General features: G+C 45.3%; 1 pseudogene; it reads left to right on the forward strand.

Moving 5' to 3' along the window:
- The first annotated feature begins 6,985 nt into the window (after nucleotides 1-6,985).
- Nucleotides 6,986-22,900, forward strand: LOC110579915 (annotated as a pseudogene).
- Nucleotides 22,901-23,107: the final 207 nt, after the last annotated feature.

Raw genomic sequence — 23,107 nt, forward strand, 5'->3', positions numbered from 1 at the left:
TCAGAGGTCTTGTAGTAGTATTTGACTTTTAAACTAAGCACATTTCATACAAATAAAATCTAAATAGGCAAAAATCCATTAATATGCCAGAAATAATTTGTAAATTGTGCGTAAAAAGAGCCCCCTTACCAACATTATTAGAAGTAGTATTTCAGGGGAAAAAGTAAGCCCTTCTGATTTGTCTTTCTTCTTCTGCAAATGGTTTTTGAGCAAATTCTTGGGAGCCCATCAATCTGCCAATTAGAAGAAAATGTAAGAGTAACAGCAGGAATCATGACTGCAAGGAAACAGTTACCATCCCATAAAATTATGGCCTTTACCAAATTAGAATAAACCTGTCAAGACAATGTTTAACCATTTTTATGTAAAAATCAAAATGGTCTGACTTCAACTGTCAAACATACTCTTTCAACTTGTCTGTAACAAAGTGCTCCCTTAGTAAGTCGTATACTTCAAGTTGCATTTGCAGTTTGGGGAGATGCAGCTGGTCGGCCCATGAATCCAGAGAGTCTGCCTTCCTCATGGCTGCCTCCGGGCCCACTGGAGGCTGGCTGGCTCATTTAGTTGGCCTGGCAGTTTCGGCAGGCTGGGTGGAAAAACTATGAAGTAAAATATCATTGCACCTACCTCACTGATCCATAAAGCAAAATAAAAAATCTAGCTCTTCCATTTGGAGGAGAGGCAATTTTCTGTGGCTTCTCACATTTGCTAGAACTTTACGAATATGTATCCCCCAAACCACCAGATGAGACAAATCGGTACAATACTAGTTATTTTTATGTGCTGCCTCATCCTTTATACAAAGTATCTCAGATCGCTTTAAAGTGAGAGGGCAGAATGGAGAGTGTGATTTATAGAGCCTGAGGGACCCAAGGCTAACGCTACAGAAGCAGGGAATGGTTCACCGAGGATTCTGGGAAAGTAAGGATGGCTAAGAGGCAGATGCAAACTACGCGTGCAGCCCCTTGCAGGGACAGGCAGAGAATTGTAGCCGGGGTCACAACTTCAGGCTTGGAGCTGAGGAGCTCATCATGAAGGGCTGATCAGAACCAGAGGACAGATGGACAGCAACAAAAGTTGCAATGCTTATAAATCTCTCCTCACGATGTTTTCTTTTTTAAGAGAACTTTATTGAGATATAATTCACATGCCATACAATTCACCCCCTTAAAATGTAAAGTTCAATGGTTTTCAGTATATTTACACAGTTCCACAATCATCCATCAATTTTAGAATGTTTCATCACCTTCCAAGAAAATCCATACCCCTTAGCGGTCACCCCCTTCCCCCTCCCCACATGACACATAGTCGTAGGCAAACAGTATCCTACCTTCTGTCTCTATGGATTTGCCTTTTCTGAATGTTTCACATAAACAAAGTCATAGAGTACATGGTCTTCAGTGACTGTCTTCTTTCATGCAGCATAATGCTTTCGAGGCTCGTTCACGTGGTGGCATGCATCAGTACTTCTCTCTTTGTATGGCAGAGTAACATTCCATTGTCTGCATGCACCACATTTGGCTTCTCCATCCATCAGTTGGTGGACATTTGGATTGTTTCCACTTTGTGGTCATTATCATTAACACTGTAGTGAACATTTATGGACAAGTTTTAATGTGAACGTAAGTTTTCAGTTCTCTTGGATACACATCTAGGAGAGCAATTTCCGGGTCATATGATAACACTATGTCAAATGTTTTGAGGACCTGCCAACCTGTTTTCAAAAGCACCATTTTGCATTTCCATTAGCAACGTATTCAGTTTCCAATTTTTCCATAACCTCCCCAACACTTGTTATTACCTGTCTTTTTTATTCTAGCCACCCTAATGGGTGTGAGTGGTGTCTCACTGTCCCATTAATTTCTCATCTTTACTTTTGTTCCTACACTCTCATGGTATATGGGCTTTAGTGGCCAGTGGCTGTTGTATTAAAATTCCAAAATTATTATTCATCACCCATTATTACTTATTGAGGACATATATAACACTAAAGACTGTGCCAAGTGACTTAAAGGAAATTAAAAACACCCAGTCTCCTTACCACCGAGGACTTGCAGAATTCTAGACCTCACAATGATAGCAATAATACTGTTTGCACACAACTTTACAGATGATAAAGGACTTTGAAATCTTCACTCTGTTTTTTTTTTCCTTAGAAGCCAAGAGTTACAGCAGCCGGGGCTCTGTAATCCTGTACCCCCAACGAGACAAGGATCAGGGTGGATGTGTCACGGAGCAGAATGGCAGATGGAACATCCCTCGCAGGGTGCAGCTGGGGAGCCACACGACCCAGTGGGTGTGAAGAGCCAAGAAGGACCAGCGGCCTGGGAAGGCAGTCTAACCACGTCACAATGCCACGGGCAGGAGAAACGGCTAGGTCCAGAGACACACCCTGGTGGCCTAGTTGCCCACCCAGAGCACAGAGGCCTGGGGACCCAACGGGAGGGTGCCTGGCACCACCTGGAATGGCCCCATGGGCCGCCACTGGCTTTTCTGGGCCACCTTCACTCCTCTATAGCAATGCTGACCCATTTGTGAGTTTTTCAAACATGCCTCCCATTCTCACATCTGTGTGCTTTTTCTAGAAGATGTTTTCTGAAACACTCTCCTCCAATTCCCACACCGCACTGCCGAAAGTGTCATCCCTCAAGACAGTGTCGCTTGCTTCTGAGAAACCTCTGCCCTCTCACCACCGCTTATAGGAAGGCAGCCAAAGGTGGCATCTGACGCTCTTCCCAATCTTCCTAATCTGCCCCGACCCACCTCTCCCAGCTCCTCTGTGGGCCCCCTCCTGTGGCACCTGCCGGTTTCCCATAAATACTCCGCAAAGCCTTCCCTGACTCTCCTAGGCAGGATTGACTGCCCTTTGGCTGGTGTTCCTCACCCATGGCCTTGCACCAGCATTGCGCTCATCACTACTGAGCGTGTTATGTACAAAGGTGTGTACATTTCAGTTCCTCTGACTGGGAGGTCCCGGCAGGCAGGGGCTCTGTCTCATTCATCTTTGTATCAATAGTGCCAGAGTGGGTTATCCAAGTGGAAATGTCCAAAAGGGGTTGTATGAATGGGTGAACTAATGAATAAGCGAATTTATACAAAATGCCAGACCAATTTGGCAATATTTAGACAAACATTGCCTTGGACAAATGTTATAGCTAATCAGAACAATTGGCAAATTATGCTTATGTTTACACTTTTGTTGTCAAGAAAACCTATTTAAACCTGCTTTGATTAGAGCTCTTTTTTTGATTAGAGGTCGTAAAAGGTATAGTTTTATTCAACCAAAAAATGCAATTATGACAAAATATAAATGAAAAAGCGAAATGCAAGCATGCTTTTATTTGCCAATGGTCATCAAAAGGGGTGAGCTAGAAGTGCAAACAGAAGCATAGTTCCTGAACCTAATTATTTTCCATGGTAGTAAGATATATTTTTTATTTTATTTTATTTTATTTTCCAAAGATTTTATTTATTTGACAGAGAGAGACACAGCGAGAGAGGGAACACAAGCAGGGGGAGTGGGAGAGGGAGAAGCAGGCTCCTGGCTGAGCAGGAAGCCCGATATGGGGCTCGATCCCAGGACCCTGGGATCATGACCTGAGCCAAAGGCAGATGCCTGACGACTGAGCCACCCAGGTGCCCCAAGTTATATTTTTTAAAAAGGAGGGGCTGGGCCTGGGCTTTGAGTTGATTTCTAAGAAACGCAGTAGACTTGCACATTTGTGAGACATTTGCGGTACACCGTGTCCTCTGCAGGTGAACTGATGTTACAGAGGGCTGCACATGCTTCGCCTCGCCTCTCCCCAACAGGTGGAGTCTACCGCCTTTCGCCTTGAGTCTGGGCTGGCCCTGTGACTTTCTTCCTCCACTAGGATGACAAAAGTGACACTGTAACATCCAAGGCTGAGCTTTAAGGGATCTGTAGTTTCTGCTCCTGTGTGCTAGAAATACTCCTTCTTGGAATCCAGACAATGCTCGGAGAAGCTCAAGCCAGGTGGAAAAACCCAGTGGCGGAGAACTAAGGTACTCTGGTCAATAGCCCCAGCCGAACTTCCAGTCAGCCACCCATGCAGGCTGCCAGCCATGTTGGTGAGCCCACTTCGGGGTGCCCTCCAGTGAAGCCCCCAGAAGCCTGCAGCCCCCATCACACACCACATGGAGCAGAAGAACCATCCAGGAGAGCCCAGTCGACCCACAACACTGTGAAATACAATACATGGTTGTTGGTATTTTAAGCCACTGAATTTCGGTGTGGTCTGTTATGCAGCAATAGATAAGCAAGACAACCCCTGATTTGGAATGATGCAGGTGGTATTTACTGGAAAGTGAAGTCAATCAAAATTCTGCTCATCCCGAGGAATACCAAAGTGGACAGAAATAAGACTTTCTGCCTCCCAGGCAATTCCCAAGAGAAACAGCTTAGCTGGCTGTGGAAGAATTAATAAGAACAATGCAGTAAAGTGAGATAAAGCGTGCTATGTCAGCAGTGTCCCTGGCCAAGTGTGCAAAAACTATCGTGCCATGAAAGTAAGCAACCCAATTACTACAATATGTACAAAGGAAAATAATCAACTTGCAGTTCGATGAGAAGAGTATATAAAATCAGTAGCTGTAAAGAACACGGTGGAATCAATAACGTTTATGAAAATGGAATTAGTTGGGGCGCCCGGGTGGCTCAGTCGGTTAAGCGGCTGCCTTTGGCTCGGGTCATGATCCCTGGGTCCTGGGATCGAGCCCCACATCCGGCTCCCTGCTCAGTGGAGAGCCTGCTTCTCCCTCTCTCTCTGCCTGCCTCTCTGCCTACTTGTGCTTTCTCTCTCTGTGTCAAATAAATAAAATCTTGAGGAAAAAAAAAAAAAGAAAGAAAATGGAATTAGTTGTGTGTGCATGTGGGTAACAAATGCATGACACGTTCTGTACGTAGGAAATGAAGAGAGGGCCTACTGTGGTCCGATGCCACGTTCAGAACAAAGGGTTAACAAATACCTATCTACTGCCTGACTCCTTTTGATGACATCCAAGACTGTTGCATTTATTCTACTTGTTAGGTTCTGCTTGTGCCCAGGCTTTGGAGAAATCCAACCTAGTGGACCCCTACTTATCAGTGTCCAGTTTATGCCACCACTGTGAAGCCTTCCTTTATTTCTCCTACCAATAAGGAATCATTTTCCTCACTATGTCCCAGTGACACTTCTTATAAGTTGTCAAAATAGCACATACCGAGTTTCAGTTTCTAGTTCCATGTGGGTACTGGGGGGCAGGACTATGTCTTATGCAGTTTGGTGTGCCCTGTAACAGGTAAGACGTGCTCCTGGGTGTGTAGAAAGGCTACGTAGTGGGTATTCTGTTCAAATGGACAAATAGGTGGATGGATAGAAAGAAGGTTAAGTGGATGGGTGTGTGGATTCCCCTTAAATTGTGATCTATGGGAAATCCCAAGAGCTAGAAAGATAAGAAAGGAAGGGTTAAATAATGGCTTGAGAATTGCTCTACAGGAAGGGCCTGAGCATGGGAAGATTGTCAGAAGGAGAGGTTGGAGAGTCTGCTTTGAAGCACACACTCTTTTAATTTATATTTCCTGTTTATTTGGAGCGGATCTGGGGGCAGTGTTTGAGTCTATGAATAGGCCACCCCTTGGTACAGCCACCGAAAAAGTTACTTGCAAGATAAGTTTGATTGGTTCTCGAAAGCTTACTGTTGAGCCTGGCTGGCTCAGTTGGTTAAGCATCTGCCTTCGGCTCAGGTCACGATCCCAGGGGCCTGGGATCGAGTCCCATATTGGGCTCCCTGCTCAGCGGGGAGTCTGCTTCTCCCTCTGTCTGCCGCTCCCCCTGCTTGTGCTCTCTCCCTCTCTGACAAATAAATAAATAAAATCCTTTTTTTTTTAATTAAAAAAAAGAAAGCTTACTGTTGGTGGCAATATCTGATGTGCCCAAAGAAGGTTCCTGGGACTGAGAAGAAAATTACCTGATTGTGGGCTGAAACTCCACCACTAAAGCAACGGCAAGAAAGCATTAAGATTTCGCAACACTAGGCACGGAGACCTCTGCAGATGGGGTCTCTGCCCTCGGGAGCAGTGTTTCTCAACCCTGCCCAGCCTCCATTCCTCGGAGACTTTGCTTTGATTGATGTGAGGAAAGACTCCCGCAGTATTTTCTAAACTTTTCCCGGGTGTTTCTAATGGGCAGTCAGGATTAGGAACCATTCATTGTTCTAGAAGCTTATGTTGGATCCAGAAACAATGAGAAGGACCACTGTGTACAGGACACTCTGGCAACAGAATAAAAACACTGTCTGCTTATGAAAAGAGCCACATTGTATGTACATTAATTCATCTGACATTTATTGAGTGCCTATGATGTGGCAGGCCTCGTGCCAGAGGCTAGGACGCGGTGATGTACAGTGCGCTCCTGGGCTCACGGAGTTTATAGAAGTCTAGTTAGAGAATCAGACATTAAATAATAAACATATACATAATTACAAATTGTGGTAAGTGCTGTGGAGGAAAGGACAAGATGCTGTGATACAGAATAATTCAATTTAGGTGGAGTGGGACAGGAAAGCTGGGAGCAAATCCCATTTAGGTTGGGACTTAAGAATACAATTCAGGGGGCACCTGGGTGGCTCAGTTGGTTAAGCATCTGACTTCGGCTCAGGTCCTGATCTCAGGGTCCTGGGATGGGGTTCCGCATCAGGCTCTGCACTCAGCGGGGAGTCTGCTTGTCCCTCTCCCTCTGCCCCTCCCACTTGTGCTCTCTCTCATATAAATAAGTAAAATCTTTTTTTTTTTTTTAAGAATACAATTCAGTGGTACTTATTTGAGGAGTTGGAGGTTAGCATTAGGTTGAAACACATGAAATTGCTGGGATTTAACCATTTATGACCTCCAAAATGGTGATTCCATATGGTTCAACCTGACGCTGAGTCTGAGCAGAGGCCAGGGAGAGAAGGCATGGGTGTTCTATTTCTTTCAGAGCAGGGACGGATGGCTGCAGGATTGGAGGCACCTGCAGCAAAGGGAAGAAAATGGAAGTTGCCAAAAGGAAAGAAGGCAAAGGGGAAAGAAGGTGGTCCCAGCTCTTGTTATCGTGAAGCAGCAGGAGGCCAAGAAGGTGGTCAATCCCCGGTCTGAGAAGAGGCCCAAGAATTTTGGCATTGGACAGGACATCCAGCCCCAAAGGGACCTCACCCACTTTATCAAATGGCCCCACTACATCCGGCTGCAGTGGCAAAGGGCTATTCTCTGTAAACGTCTGAAAGTGCCTCCCACGATTAACCAGTTCCCCCAGGCCTTGGACAGCCACACAGCTACTCAGCTGCTTAAGCTGGCCCACAAGTATGGACCAGAGACAAAGCAAGAGAAGAAGCAGAGATTGTTGGCCTGGGCTAAGAAGAAAGCTGCAGGCAAAGGGGATGTCCCCAACTAAGAGGCCAACTGTCCTTTGAGCTGGGGTTAATACTGTCACCACCTTGGTGGAAAACAAGAAGGCTCAGCTGGAAGTGAATGCAAATGATGTGGATCCCATCAAGCTTCCTGCCTGCCCTGTGTTGTAAGATGGGGGATCCCTACTGCATTATCAATGGGAAGGCCAGGCAACAAGTGTTGGCAAATATTTGGAGGGGAAAAAACCCTTGCACGCTGTTGGTGGGAATATAAATTGTGGAAAACAGTATGGAGGTTCCTCAGAAAATTAAAAGTAGAAATAGCATATGATTCAGTAATTCTACTGCTGGGTATTTACTCAAAGAAAATGAAAACACTAATTCAAATAGATACGTGCACCCCTATGTTTATTGCAGCCTTATTTACAATAGCCAAGATATGGAAGCAGCCCAAGTGTCCATCAGTAGATGAATGCGTAAGGAAGATGTGGTGTATATAGACACACTGGAATATTACTCGGCCATAGAAAAGTATGAGATCTTGCCATTTGTGACAACATGGATGGACCTAGAGGGTATTATGCTAAATGAAATAAGTCAGACTGAAAAAGAAAAATACCATGTGATTTCACTCATGTGTGGAATCTAAGAAACAAAACAAATGAATAAACAAACAAAAAGCAGAATCAGACCTATAAATACAGAGAACAACAGATGGTTACCAGAGGGAAGGGTGGGGAGATGGGTGAAATAGGTGATGGGGATTAAAAGATACAAACTTCTAGTTGTAAGATAAGTAAGTCATGGGGATGAAAAGTACAGCCTAGGGAATATAGTCAATAATATTGCAATAACTGTATGATGACAGATGGTAACTACACTTATTGTGGTGAGAAATGCATAGAATTTCCAAATCACTATGATGTGATGTACACCTGAAACTAATATAACGTTGTCACTATACTTCAATATAAAGGAAGGAAGGAAGGGAGGGAGGAAGAAAAAAACATGTCATTTTTTTTTAAGAACATACGTCTTATTGGGGAGGGTATGTGTTATGGTGAGCACTGTGAATCACAGACCTGTACCTCTGAAACAAATAATACATTATATGTTAAAAAAAGAAGAAGAAGAAGAAGATAGTAGGAAGGGAAAAATGAAGGGGGGCAATCGGAGGGGGAGACGAACCATGAGAGACTGTGGACTCTGAGAAACAAACTGAGGGTTCTAGAGGGGAAGGGTGTAGGGGGATGGGTTAGCCTGGTGATGGGTATTAAGGAGGGCATGTATTGAATGGAGCACTGGGTGTTATACACAAACAATGAATCATGGAACACTACATCAAAAAAAATAAATTAATTAAAAAAAAGAAAAGAACATACGTCTTTAGTATTAGCAATCTAATACTAGGATTTTAACCTGTAGGTACAATCACAGATACATGGATTTTACCCAAAGACATATGCGCAAGGATATTCTCTGCAGTTTGTTCATAATTGCAAAAGGTTAGGAACAACACAATTGTCCATCAGCAGGGGATTGGTTAAATTACAGCACGGAATGGGGTAGATTATTCTGATGTGCAACAAGCTCCAAGATATACTGTTGAGTGAAAAAAAATCAGTGCACACAATGTATACAGCGTACCACGTCTTCTGCTTTGAAAGGGCTACTACACACACACACACACACACGCCCACATGCAAACATACATACATCCATGCTGGTATGTACATAGCCTAACTCTGAGAGGGTGTAGAAAAACCAGGAAGTGTGGTTGCTCCTTGTTCAGGGGAAACAAAGGCCCTGGGGTAGGTGGCAGGGGCCGGAGGAAGGGAGCCTGCTCTTCATGTCCACTCACCTGGACATTTTTTGTCTCTAACTGTGTTCATGTATTACTCAGTAAAATTAATTAACTAAAAACCGAATACAATAAACACACAGCAAAGGAGACATTCTATATACAATTCAATGATGCATTTGGGGGCCGAAGGAATAATGTGAGCACATGACTAAAAATGTAACATGTAGAGGTCATATTTCTAATGATTATATAGGTAAGATTTCTGGGCCTGTGGAGGAAACTGGGAGGGATGACCTACATGAAGGTGGGCTGACAGGGTGGACATCACCTTGGCTTTGCTCAGCCAGGGCCTCTCTCTGGGTGTCTTGGCCAACTATCAACATCAAAGAACATTCTCATTCCTGCCACCTGGCAAACTGGATGTGAATTTTAAGAGACAGAGCATTAAGCTATGACTTATCTCACTCATTCTTTTCCAGGATGTCAGTTACTAACATATTTTTAGCAAAATCGGACTATGTTAAGGATGCAGAGAGAAAGGGGACAGAGAGAGGGATGGGGGAAGACTGCAAATGTTTGGAAAGTGAAGGCCTTGAGCGGAGAGCAGGAGAGGTTTCTGGGTGACCCTCAGAAGCATGGATCACTCTCCACACCACCCCCCCCCAGCCCTCCCTGTTCTCCCTGAAGGGGACAAAGCCACCCCTGCAGGAGGCTCTGAGCCCCACCATCTGGTTGCCGCCTAGTGCAATTTAAGGCCCCAGAGCCAAGCGGAGATGGCCAGCCTGCCCGGGGGCCTCCACGGCCTCCACGACCACACTGCATCTTTACTGCTGGTCCATCTGCACATGACTGGGGCTCTTGGTGATCCCCTTGATGAAGCCCCAGCCCTGGACCCCCTTCCTCTTCTACACCCTCTGATGGATGGAGTCAGCAACCCTATGGTATGGGGCCAGTATCCACACTGAAGGCTGGTCATCTACAGGACAGCGATTAGACCCTGGATCAGGTGAAGTTAAAATCCTAGTGTATGGAGCTTGGTGGAGTGAAGAGTTCCCTTGACTGAAATCCTGTGGATATATAAATGTATTCCAACTCGGTGCCACCTAATTATTTTCCAGCTTCCCATACAGGTCAAGATTACCACAAAAGTACACATGTTTGAGCCAGAGAAAATCAGGGAAACAAAGACCTGAACTAGAGCAGCAGGGCACTAAATAGTTGATAAAATGCAGCTCCTCACATTTCTTGGGGGCCTGGTTTCATCTGGTTGATACTCACACAGCCTGGGAGGCCTACCGATGATTGCCTGCCTGTCCTACCTCTGAACCCCACTTCATGCTTGGATTCAGATATGGCGTATTTGCCCAGAAGGAACACATCTGCCTTCAAGATTTTTTTAAAAGGAAGATTTTTTTTTTCTTTTAATAAGAAGCTTGTAATTTTTACTTGGCCCCTGACTACTACTGAGGTCCATCCAGGCAACAGTTCTCCCGGACTCAGGAGTGTGAATGAGACCCAATTTTGCCAGCACTGTGTGCCAGGCCCCCGCTAGGTGGTAAAGGGCATCGTGTCACCTAATACAGCATCCTCTGAGGTGTACTCTATTCTTAGCCCCATTTTACAGAGGAGACAGGTTTGAAGAGAAAAAGCAAATCACCTAAAGTCACCTGGGTAGTGTGACTCTGTCACTCATAAACCTCAGGTCCTTTTATTAAAGAACAATAGAAACTCAGAAGTTAAAAATCCAAGATTCTTGACCCCCCAAAGTCCTCCTTTTGAATTCAGTGACAAGCCCCTCCCCTCCCCCCGCAGTCCAAGCCCCGCAGAGGGGGCAGAGATGAGGGACACAATCCCCGGCCGCGGGAGGTACCCAGGCGCAGGCAGGCAGAGGGCCCCGCTGTCCCATGATGGCACCTTTTCCTCCCGCTCCAACCCGCTGCTGTAGAAGCTGCGCTCGCGGGTGACCTGCCCCAGTGCGAAGCGCCTTCTTCCGGGCAGACTGTGGCTGTGTGTTTGTGTAACGGGCTAACTAGGCTGCTCCTGGAGGGGGCGGGGTGGGGGGGTCTGCCCTGGCAGGAGTCACCTGGCGTCCGCTCCGGCTTGGGACGCGCCGCTCCTCCCGGTCCCCGGGTCCCCGGGTCCCCTCCCCAGGCCGCCGGCTGCGCTCAGGCTCCAGGGCACCTGCCGCAGGGAGACCGCCTGCTTCCACCAGGCCGTAAGGAGGCCCCCTACCTGCTTTCACAAGAGCCAGTGCTGGCCGGGTATCCTGAAGTCTTCACAAATCTTTGCTTTGAAATCCCTGGAGAGAAGGAAAGGCGCCCTAAACTTCTTTCTTCCTCACCTTTTTTTTTTTTTTTTTTTTTTTTTTTTTTAAGATTTTATTTATTTATTTGAGACAGAGAGAATGAGAGAGAGAGCGCACATGAGAGGGGAGGGTCAGAGGGAGAAGCAGACTCCCTGCCGAGCAGGGAGCCCGATGCGGGACTCGATCCCGGGACTCCAGGATCATGACCTGAGCCGAAGGCAGCCGCTTAACCGACTGAGCCACCCAGGCGCCCTCTTCCTCACCTTTTAAGGGATTCCCATCCAACATCTCCACTCCCCCCCCCCCCGCCCCCGCCTCCTTTCCTAAGCCAAAGGAAAGGCATGCCTTGCAATCCCTTTAATTAACAGTTTGTTTTTATTTTTCAATATTTGGTGGTCGATTTAGTTTAAGGTCCCGGGGGAATTTACACGGATTAAATAAGAGCAGCTGAAAAGTGGAGAATGTTTCCTCCGAGTTTCTCTTCTCTCTCTAATTGGTAGCAGCACAATCTAACAAGGTGAGTCTAATTCCATTCTGCTGAGAGAGGAAGAAAGTTTCATCTTTATTATCCTTCCAAGAATATCTAGCAAATTGGCAGAAGTGGGTTTTTTTTTTCCCCCCTTAATTTAATGAAAAGGAGAAAAACCCCAATTTCTGTCCATTTCTGAGGAATCACCAAGTGTGGGGGTCAAATGAGGACACCAACACGTCTCCTTCATCAAGCCTTTGCCTTGCTCCAGAGCCCGGATGCTGCTACCTGTTTTACCCAGTCCAGCCGGGGTTGGCCGCCCGGTCTGTGGCCAGCCTAACGCTCCTGCTCCAAGCGGCAGCAGGTAGCACCTACTCCCACCAGCCACTCTGAGACCCTCCTGCCGGGGCCAGTCTGTCTCTGCCTCACATCAGCTGTTTCCTTGACCTCTGAACCAGGCAGTAATCTGCTTTTGAAGCCTCCCTCCAGCCTCACCTCCTCCATGAAGCTTTCCCTAACATGAACTCCTAAGATTACTTCTTTTCTATGAATTCCACACAATCCTGCACCATTGGGTCTCATTCTCCAGATGTGACCACAGCAGCATGGAGAGCAAGCTCCAAGCTGTCACAGACACAGACTGTGTGCACACTTTTAAAACTTTTTTTATATTTCCCAAATACTCTTATGCTGGTCCATTAAAAAGCAACTAGATACAGCCTTAATGGAAGGCACTTGGGTAATATGAAGCAAAAAACTTACTATTTTGTCAGCCCTTTGACCCACCAATTATACCTCTAGGAATATATCTTCAGGGAAAAAAATCATGTATGAAGGACTGCTTATTAGAGGTATTTTTTACTTCTAAAAATTGGAAACCATCCAAATGTCCAACAATAGGAAAATAAATTACAGAGCAGTTATACAACGTACTATTCTACAGCCATTACAAATACTATATAATAATATTTAATGACAGGGAGAGCTATGAGGTTATATTGTTAAATTTTTAAAAAGCAGGCTTCAAATTAATGGCAAATTTATTTTTAATCATCTAGCTGTAGTTCAGAAGAGCTCGAAAAGGAAATAGACAAGTCATAAAATTAAAAGAGATTCCTTGATGCTCCCTTCTCTAAATGTTAAATGAAAAATTTTTTAAATACAGAGAAGTAAAAATTACCCAGATTGCTTTCATCCACATGCAACCACAATTAAAAATTTTGATGGACCGTCCCTTCTCTCTGTGTGTGTGCACAGGTGGAGGTGATCACATTTATGACAGGATCACTCTTTACTATTCCTATAGTCATTACCCTAGAGACTACAATAAAGATCTTTGGTTTATCAAAGCTAATGTTGCTTTGTATTTTTACCCTCTTTTGATAATACAAAAACCTTATTAATTTACCCCTCCTCCCCGCTTTCCTGAATTTATGCAACACTGTTGCCATGCATTTAAATTCTATACATATTATAAATTCCACAAAGCATTATCATAATCAATATTTATGTTCCCTATATATTTACACTTCCCTTGCTCTTATTTCTTATTTCCATGGTTCTTTATTCCTTTCTTCATCTCTTATTTCCATCTGTGATCATTTTCCTTCTCTGTAAAGAACGCTCTTTAGTATTTCCTTTAGTACATGAATGCGGGTGACGTATCCATCAATTTTTGGCTGACAAGTTTTTATTCCACCTTCATTTTATCTCAGGATATTTTCACTGAGAATAGGATTCTAAGTTGGCAGTCATATATATATATATATTTTTTTTGGTCAATTCTTTGAAAATGTTTTGAATAGTTGTACTCTAATGTGCCAAGGTCTGGGTTTTGTTTTGTTTTGTTTTTATTAGTCCTGCTTGGAGTTTGTAGTGATTCTTGAATCTGTAGCTTCATATCTTTCATCAGTTTTTTCAAGTTCCCAGCTACCATCCCTTTAATAATGCTTCTGCCCAGTTTCTCTCCTTGACTTTCAGGATTCCAATTATGCATTTTGTTAGACCTTCTCACAGAATGTGTCTCTTATTCTTCCAGTTTGTTTTTTTATTTCATCATTCAAAATATCATTCCAAATTTTTTTTTGTGACCTGTCAGTTCACTAATTTTTTAAAAAAAATTTTTATTTAAATTCAAGCTAGTTAACATATAGTGTATTATTAGTTTCAGGGGTAGAATTTAGTGATTCATCAGTTGCATACACCACCCGGTGCTCATCACATCAAGTGCCCTCCTTAATGCCCATCACCCAATTACCCCATCCCCCCACCCACTTCCCCACCAGCAACCCTCAGTTTGTTCCCTATAGTTAAGAGTCTCTTGGGGCACCTGGGTGGCTGAGTCCATTAAGCATCTATCTTCAGCTCAGTTCATGATCCTGGAGCCCTGGGATCGAGTTCCAAGTTGGGCTCCCTGCTCAGCAGGAAATCTGCTTCTCCCTCTTCCTCTGTCCCTCCCCCCGCTTATGCTCTCTCTCAAATAATAAATAAAATCTTTAAAAAAAAGAGTCTCTTATGGTTTGCCTCCCTGTTTTTATCTTATTATATTTTTCCTTCCCTTCCCATGTTCATCTGTTTTGTTTCTTAAATTCCACATTTGAGTGAAATCATATGGTATCTGTCTTTCTGTGACTGACTTATTTTCGCTTAGCATAATACCCTCTAGTTCCATCCACATCGTTGCAAATGGCAAGAGTTCATTCTTTTTGATGGCTGAGTAATATTCCATTGTGTGTGTGTGTGTATGTGTATATATATATATATACACACACACATATATATATACCACATCTTCTTTATCCATTCATCTGTCGATGGAAATCTGGGCTCTTTCCATATTTTGGCTATTGTGGACATTGCTGCTATAAACATTGGAGTGTATGTGTCCCTTTGAATCACTATTTTTGAATCCTTTGGATAAATACCTAGAAGTGCAATTGAGTTCACTAATTTTTTTTTTTAAGATTTTATCTATATTTGAGAGAGAGAGAGAGAATGAGCAGAAGGGAGGAGCAGAGGGAGAGGGAGAAGCAGACTCCCCACTGAGCAGGGAGCCCCACATGGGGCTCCATCCCAGGACGCTGAGATCATGACCTGAGCTGAAGGCACACACTTAAAGGACTGAGCCACACAGGTGCCCTGAGTTCACTGATTTTCTATTCAACTGTATCTAATTTTCTATTAAGCCCACTCAATGAGTTCCTCAATTCTGTTACTGAAATTTTCAGTTCTAATTTTCTTTTGATTTTTCTCTGCCCCAAATCTCACTTTTATCTTTCATATCTTTGAACGTATCAAACATTATTATCTTAAAGTCTTTATTAATATATCCATGGTCTGGATTCCCTGTAGGTGTGTTGTTTCTTTTGATTTGTATTTGTGTATTTTCTTCCCTCAAGTGCCTGGTTATTTTTGATTGAGTGCCTGAAACTGGCTAAGAAAAACTGTAGAAAAATTTGAAGTTTAAGATGATGTTATTCCTTCAAAAAGGATTTATCTTTGCTTCTAAATGTTAACTAGGGACATCAGGTATCTGGGATCCTCTTAAATCCAAATCCAGGGATGAGAGGATTTGAAGGTGGGCTTCAGACCCTTTGAGACTGTTTACTTCTGGTTATCTTTACTTCCAGGATACAGATATTTAGGGGTATCACCCAAATTATGGAAGGCTGACTGTATTCCCTCACCTGGGGAAGCTTTAGATTCCGATTTTTGTCTCCCTGTGTCCTGCAAGGCTATCAGAGCCCTGCTTAGCTTCTCAAACTTGCCACCACCTCTTCCGTAGTGGGCAGAAGTGAGCCTAATGCCCCTGGGTTTCAATTGCTCTGGGCACTATCTTCTCCTGAGTCTTAACCTGATAATCGTTTCCTGCCTTATTAGCTCTCAAATGCCTTCAAGCAGATTTTTAAAATGATTTTGTCCAGCTTTTCTGACTGTCCTCAACAAGTACATTGATCCACATTTCCTAATCTGCCACCACTGAAAGCAGAATTCTGTCGTCTATTATGAAACTCAGTTTTTAAAGGGCTCCTCTATTTTTTTACCCCTGTTATTGGATAATTGGTCACTGTTTCTTATCATTATTACTGAACTGGTTGTTCTTTGTTTCTTTGAATCTCAAAACAACTACCAACAAAAACTGCAGAAAATTACTTCTGCCTGGGATGGATTTAGTGGTAGAAAATTTTCAAGGATTCTTTCTTTTGTGATTCACCTACTTTCCCCCACTTCACTTGTCAGAAACTGCTCTGGGATATTGTCTGGCAAACCAAGGCCCCAGATGAGATGGAGTCCTGATGTCTCCCTGAGTACAGACCACACTGCCTCTTCCTCCCTGAGGTCTAATTCTGGCCAAGGGGTGAAAGCCTGCAGTGAGCCACATCCACTGTTCCAATTCTAATGCAGTGGGGCTGAGGAGAAGAAGGAAAACACAGTCTACAACTCCACACAGTAAATCTCTGGGAAATAAAGCTGAAGCATCCACAAGATAATATTTTAATTTGCCTTTGCCTGCCTCTCATTTGTATTGGTGAGAGTTGTAGCTACGGGCCCCTTTTCTGTCAGTGACTTACACAGTTTTGTTGCTAGTGCTGCATTTCCCAGCTACCAGAAAGAGGATCTAATGTTTCTTTTTCAAAGGTCAAGTCCATCACAGTTATTATTTTCCTGTTTGAGCTGATTTTAAGAACAGCCTCTGGAAGGAGTGAGAACGAGGTGGCATACTAGAGCCGGGCTTCCGTCTCCAGGGCCCCTGATGAACAGACGTGGATGCTGGGAGGAGGTGACTGCGGCAGGGTCAAGGCCCTCAGGGTCCTACTCTTCAGGGCACAGAGCTTCTTGGGCTCTGGCTTCTTAGAGAAGTTTCAGAAGCAATGGCTTTCTGTGCCTCATCAAGTCTGCATGAGCTGGTGACATTTGGACCCCTGATTGGCTGATAAGGGCCACAGAACTTCTAGAGACATGGGGGTTTTTAAGTCTGGCAGAGATGGCTCCGTTCTAGTCCTATCACCCTCCTCCCCGATCTTTCTAGGAGAGGAAGACCTGCCAGACTCCAAGTGTTCTTGAATGCACCATCTCCCCACCTTGACTCACACAGAATTTTAACACTACTATGCTCTCTCCCTCAGGCAAGTTCTTCGTAGCTCTTTCTCCGGCCTAATTCACCTTCCAAACCCAGGGAATAGGGATCAAAATAAAGGATCGGGGAGAATGAACTTTAGAAATTGAATTCAATTTAAATCACCTTTAATGAATTCTTGGGTTGGACATTATAGGATATATCTAGGGCATTTTCTGAAATGCCAGCAGTCTTTAATATAGTAACCTCAAGATGTCTGTCATATGCTTTTTTAGGAAAAAATAATCTATGTTTATGACACCATTTTAGACAAACAACACATTTACATATAACTAGATAATAGTATATACATTTAAAAAATCTAAAAGGACATACAACATGCTGTTAATAAAATTAAGAAGGGAGGACGTAAGTTTTTTACTTTATACACTTTGTTTTTTGGATTTTTTTACATTTTATTTTTTTTAAGTAATCTCTATGCCCAACGTGGGGCTTGAACTCACAACCCCAAGATCAAGAGTCACACACTCTGACTGAGCCAGCCAGGCATCCCTATATACCTTGTTTTCTTTTTTCTTACAAGTCAGAATTAGTTTCTAACAAAGATTAAACATTTTTTAAGTAGAGACTTTAGAAGAGTTTCATGAAAAAGGAAATTATAAGAAGATACACCGGAGTATTCAGAATTTTAAGTTAGATTTAAAATTCTGTTCTGTACTTGATTCTTTTTTTTCATTCATTGCACACATATTTTTGAACATCACTATTCTTAGCATTTTATCACTAGGTGATTTTTAGAGTTAAAATGGATTGGGTTGGGGGAGAGAAAGGAGAGCAGGAAAGAACCATGACAGGAAGACCAAAAAACTAGAAGACAAGGTCTTGTGCTTCAACTTACATAATTTATTCATCCCATCCATCCAACCATCCATTAATCCTCTCATTGACTATATACTCACTAGATACTTACTACTTGCAGGCCCCTATGCTAAGTACTTCAGGGCAAAAAGAGATTTTTTTTTTTTAAGATTTTATTTATTTATTTGAGGAAGAGCAGAGTAAGAGAGAGCATGAGCTGCAGGGAAGGGCAGAAGGAGAGGGAGAAGCAGGCTCCCCCTGAGCAGGGAGCTGACTCAGGGCTCAATCCCAGGACCCTGAGATCATGACCTGAGCTGAAGGCAGATGCTTAACCAACTGAGCCACCTAGCACCCCAAGGGGGTAAAGAGATTTTTAAAAATCACTCCTACGTAAGAAGTTTATAACATAGTAGATCCCACTGTCATGGCCCTGAAATGTTTGTACTAGGTCATGGACATAGTAATGCACCTCCCAAAGGCCCCTTCAACAAAAGGTCCCAGCTGTTGGGAGTGTTGGGCAGACAGCTTTCAGTTTTGCCTCAGTACAGACCACACTATCTCTTCCTCCCTGGGATTGCCTCAGCTCCAGAGAGCCATCTCACCCAAGGTTTGGCCCCTTCCCAGGTGGCCAATATCCTATAACCAATTGATGCAGGAGTATAAAGGTCTGGAAATCTTAGCCCAACTTGGGAACACTCTGAGGGCATATTCTAGGTCCAGAGCTCCCTGTGGAATGGACTGAGTCTTGCTGGGCCTGAATCACAGCTTGGCTCCTCCCTCTGTCCACTAGACTCCCCTCCCCATCTTCCACAGGTATCAATACCAAAGCAACCCTTAATGAATATTCTACACATAAACTCATCTCAGAGTCTGCTTCCTGAGGAATCTAACCTGCAACACACGAGCGGTAGAAAACATAATGTTTACAAAAATGTCAGAATAAGTTAGGTTCACCTACTTCTTGGCATTAGTCTAGCCAGGGCTATAGAAGCAGTAGAGATAGGACAGGGGTTGGCCTAGGTAAAGGGTCAGTGAAGGGGCCAGATAGTAGGGTTTTGCAGGCCACATGAAGTTTCTTTTGCTTATTCTTGTGTGTGTGTGTTCACAGCCCTTTAAAATGTAAACATCATTCTTCGCTCACTGGCAGTAGGAAAACAGGCTGCAGGCCAATGGGCTGTAGTTAACTGACCCTGGTGTAGAGTATTACAAGCACAGACCTATTAGGAGACAATTCTCCATGGATCCTTTGTGTTTCTGCACATCTAGCAAAACAAGACGCTGAATGACACTGTTCCGTACTATCTTTTTAGGGATTCTGTATAGCATACAGCCTTAGAAGATGGAGTGTCTCCTTCCATAGAGGAGCTCAGGCATGCTCTCTGCCCACTGCAGAAGATTCAGGTCCCCTAATCTCCGGGTTCCTTTCCTGTAACTCAACCCATTACCCATTTGTGAAAGTGTCAGCTGACTCTCTTCATGTTGCCCTGTGGGAACTAAGGTTCAGGAGACTTGTTGATGCTCTGGCTACTGCTATTCTACAAGCAATAAACCATCCTTTGTCTCTGACCCAGGAGTATCGTGTCTGTGGCCAGCATCCGTGAAATTGAAGTAGGCTCATTTGTTAGACTGCAAGTAGAGTAAAACCCCAGACCCTTCATAGTTCTGGATATCCTGGGTTCAGATACTGGCTTCACCACTTACAGGTTGTAGGACACTGGGAAAGTTATAGGACTTCTCTGAGCCTCAGTTTTCTCCTCCGTAGAACAGATGTGGTGATACCACTAACAGCATCTGTCTCATAGGGCTCCTGTGAGGATCACATTAGGTAAAGGAGCCCGTCCATGACATGTTATGAGCTTGATAAAAATGAGCTCTTAATTATTATTGAGGATTAGGTTATCTATTTCCCAGGAAGCCTCGGAAATAGGGATGGGGACCACACCTGGGAACTACCCACAAATTCCAACAGCTGACCGCATGTTGGGGCTGCCTCTTGCCCTGGGGCACAGACTCTGCAACTGCTCCCAAGGCAGCTTGCCTCATCCCTGCATCTCCTCCCCAGTTCATGGGACAGCAGTGGGCCTACAGTGTGGTCACCAGACCTGAGCATCACCAGAGGATGAGCTAGAAATGCAAATTCTTGGCCTCAACCCAGATCCTTTCCATTGGAAACTTAGGGGTGGGACCCCGCGATCTGTTTTAACAACCCCCCCAGGTGAGAGCGATGCAGCTATTACACTTGAGCACCACTGCCTTAGAGCCTCTGGCTCCCTCAGAAATCCGTTCTGCCTCACAGCCAGAACTCACGCTCCCCCACCAGAACCCCAAAGGTCCTGTGATTTCCAGTGAGCTACTGTGCCTTTTGGGTGAATTTCAACCCTTCTGGGTAACTCGGACACCCACCCAATGACATATTCTAAGCACAAAATTACAGAATTGCACATGCCTCAAAGTCAAGGGCTCCTGTGAGCAGACAACAAATTCAAGCCTGAACATGTGTCAGCCTCCAGGTACACACTTTTCTGCATCTGAAAGCTCATCAGCAAACTCTTCTAGGTGTCATTCTGAAAGATAACCCACGCCCCTTTGGGAACTATAAAAAAAATCTCAAAATTTTTCTTAAAATTTTTGAATTATAAATATCTTGACTTAAATCACACACACACAAAAACCCCCTGTGATCTGTAAAAGGGCTACAAATACACAGGAAAGGAATACGTTACCAAGTGCCAAGTGCTGCACACATACCACCTCAGTGAACCCCACGACAACTCTCGAAGGCTGGCAGCAGCATCGCCTCTCCTCTGCCAACTGCAGAAATGCTGGAGCTGGGAGGTGGGCCCGCTGCCTGAGAGACCAGCAGCCTCTCGGTGGCAGGGGGGCTCCCAGCCGCGGTCCGCTTCCCGTCATGCGGCATCCTAGCCGTGCCTTTGTTCGCGGGGCTCCAGTCAGGCGGCCCTAGAACCACCTGGGCAAGCTTTAACAGACTCCCCAAACCAACTCGGTCAGAAGCCCTGGTGATGGCGTCTGGGCTTAAGCATTTTTTTGTGTGGGGGGAGGCTTAAGCATTTTTTAAAAAAACTCCCCGCGTGGTTCTCACGTGCAGCAGCGTGAAGGGCTGAGCACTCGCCCCTGGGGTGAGGGTGTTGGCAGACGAAGGCTAGAGCCCATGGGGCCGCCAGCCAGGTCCCGCACCCCTCGGCCAATGGGGGGGTGGGGCTGAGGGTGCTCCCATGAGACAGCGTCTGCTTCCGCTCCTCCCCACACTCACAGCTGGCTCATTGGCTTCTAGGTGTCTGGGGAACCTGCCAGTCCTGGGTCGGCCTGCTCCGGCCACCGGTTCTGGAACCGAAGGCTCGAGCTCCTCCAAGGCTGATGGCACTCTGAGGCCGGCACTTGCCAGGAACATTGTGTGGCTTCATGGGTCTGCCAAGAAGGTGATCATTAAAAATAGAACCTGCCCAAGAAGAGAAAGAGCAGCTATTACAACACCGGGATGCCCCTGGTGGAGGCAGGGGGCTGGGTGCTTGTGGCCAGAGATAGGCCTATTTGGGCTTCTTTCCAGAGCTCGTCCGGAACCAGCGCTGCCGCTCTGGGCCCTGCACACTTATTCTCCTGGTGGCCAAGCAGGGCTGAGCGCTGGAGGCCTCCCTTATTCAAGAGCTGATGATCTAGCAGTGCTCCCGGCTGCTTCCTCCCTTACAGCCCACCTTTTGGTCATTTCACTGCTCATTAGCACCTCCTCCAGAAGGTGACCTGGTTAGGGGGAGGAGGTGAAACTCAAACCCAGCAATTCTCCGGCCTGTTAGCAGCTCTTATAAAAGCCTTGATGAATGAGCAGGTTAATGCGGTTGGCTGAGACTGGAGCCTCCAGCATCCCTGTCCTGCCGCTGCACTGGGCCTCGGCATTTACCGAGCACCTGCCATAACCACCAGAGCTGCAGCTGAAGGCTCAAGAGGCGCTCGGGAGTTGGCGAAGCGCGGCAGAAGACGTAAGCCAGGACGTCAAGCCTGTCTTGCCATTTGTGTTCTTTTACAAACATAGAAGTGCGTCGGGGACAGACGAGTGACTCATTCAAGACCACACAGACCACAGCCAGTAAGTCCACCAGGTATGCAAATTCTGACAGAAGTCAGAGTGCGAAGTCTACAGTGCCCTCTGATTTTCTGTGCTGCCAGTCTCAGAGGGAGCTTTTCAAGTCCCTATCGTCAAGGGACTTCGGACCCAGTGTGAAAGGAATGGCATCTTTGGCTTAAAAAGAAAACCACAGAAACAACAGGGGGAGTGGCATGTGAGCAGCACAGTTGCTGAGAGGAGGATGAACCCCCACCGTGCAGAAGAGTGAGGAGGGGTCCCGCAGGGGCAGACCAGGGGCGCACTTGGACAGGGGCAGGTGACCATCAGAGGAGATGGGAAGCAGGGGCGGGAAAGGTGGGGCCTGGGGCACGAGGCCCTTGGGACGCTCGGGGGTTTGGTCAGGTCGGGGCGGTGGGACCTGACGCCCTCGCAGCTTGAGCAGATCGGGGGGGCCCCTGTGTGGAGCTGTGCTCCAGGAAAGCCAAAGTAGCAGCCTGTGGGGGCTAGGCTGCAGGGCAGAGCGCGGAGGAGGCCGGGATCAGTCCCCCTGCCGCCATAACCCAGGCTGAGCCAGGAGGGAGAAGGCAGGGAAAGAGGGGCCTGACCAGCAGAGAGAAGTCCGGCAAACCAGATCATCCCCATTTCCGCGCTATAACAGACTCTGGGTCATGCTGTAAAACGAGGCCATGCGGCTTCCATCATGTCAGGTTCCCTTGTTGCAGCATCAGAGGGTTAGTTTTTGGTCCCCTGATGGCTGAGATATCTGCTCTGCGATTTACAGTTTTTCTAGAAATACTCAAATTCTTAGAATTCTTAAAGATTTAAAATCCTTTCATAATAATTTTTAAACACTAAGCTTTTCTCTAACAATTTCTCCTAGGCTTCATAAACTCAGCTACGCTATTAGTCTCTTTGAAGAGAAGTAAGGGGGTGCCCTGTCTTCTGAATGGTCACCCAGCAAATGTCAGCCAGTGGGACTGTGTCTCCCCAGGCTCCCATGTACATAGTTCTGTATCTTGACATGGTAAGTCTCTAAAGTAACTGGCCCACAGAACGTCTTAAAATGAATGTTCAATTCTCCACATTCACCTTTCCCTCTTTCCTACCCTGGAAAGGTCTGGTAATAAATGGAT

This window comes from Neomonachus schauinslandi, chromosome 12, assembly GCF_002201575.2.
Source record: "Neomonachus schauinslandi chromosome 12, ASM220157v2, whole genome shotgun sequence".
Classification (NCBI taxonomy): domain Eukaryota; kingdom Metazoa; phylum Chordata; class Mammalia; order Carnivora; family Phocidae; genus Neomonachus; species Neomonachus schauinslandi.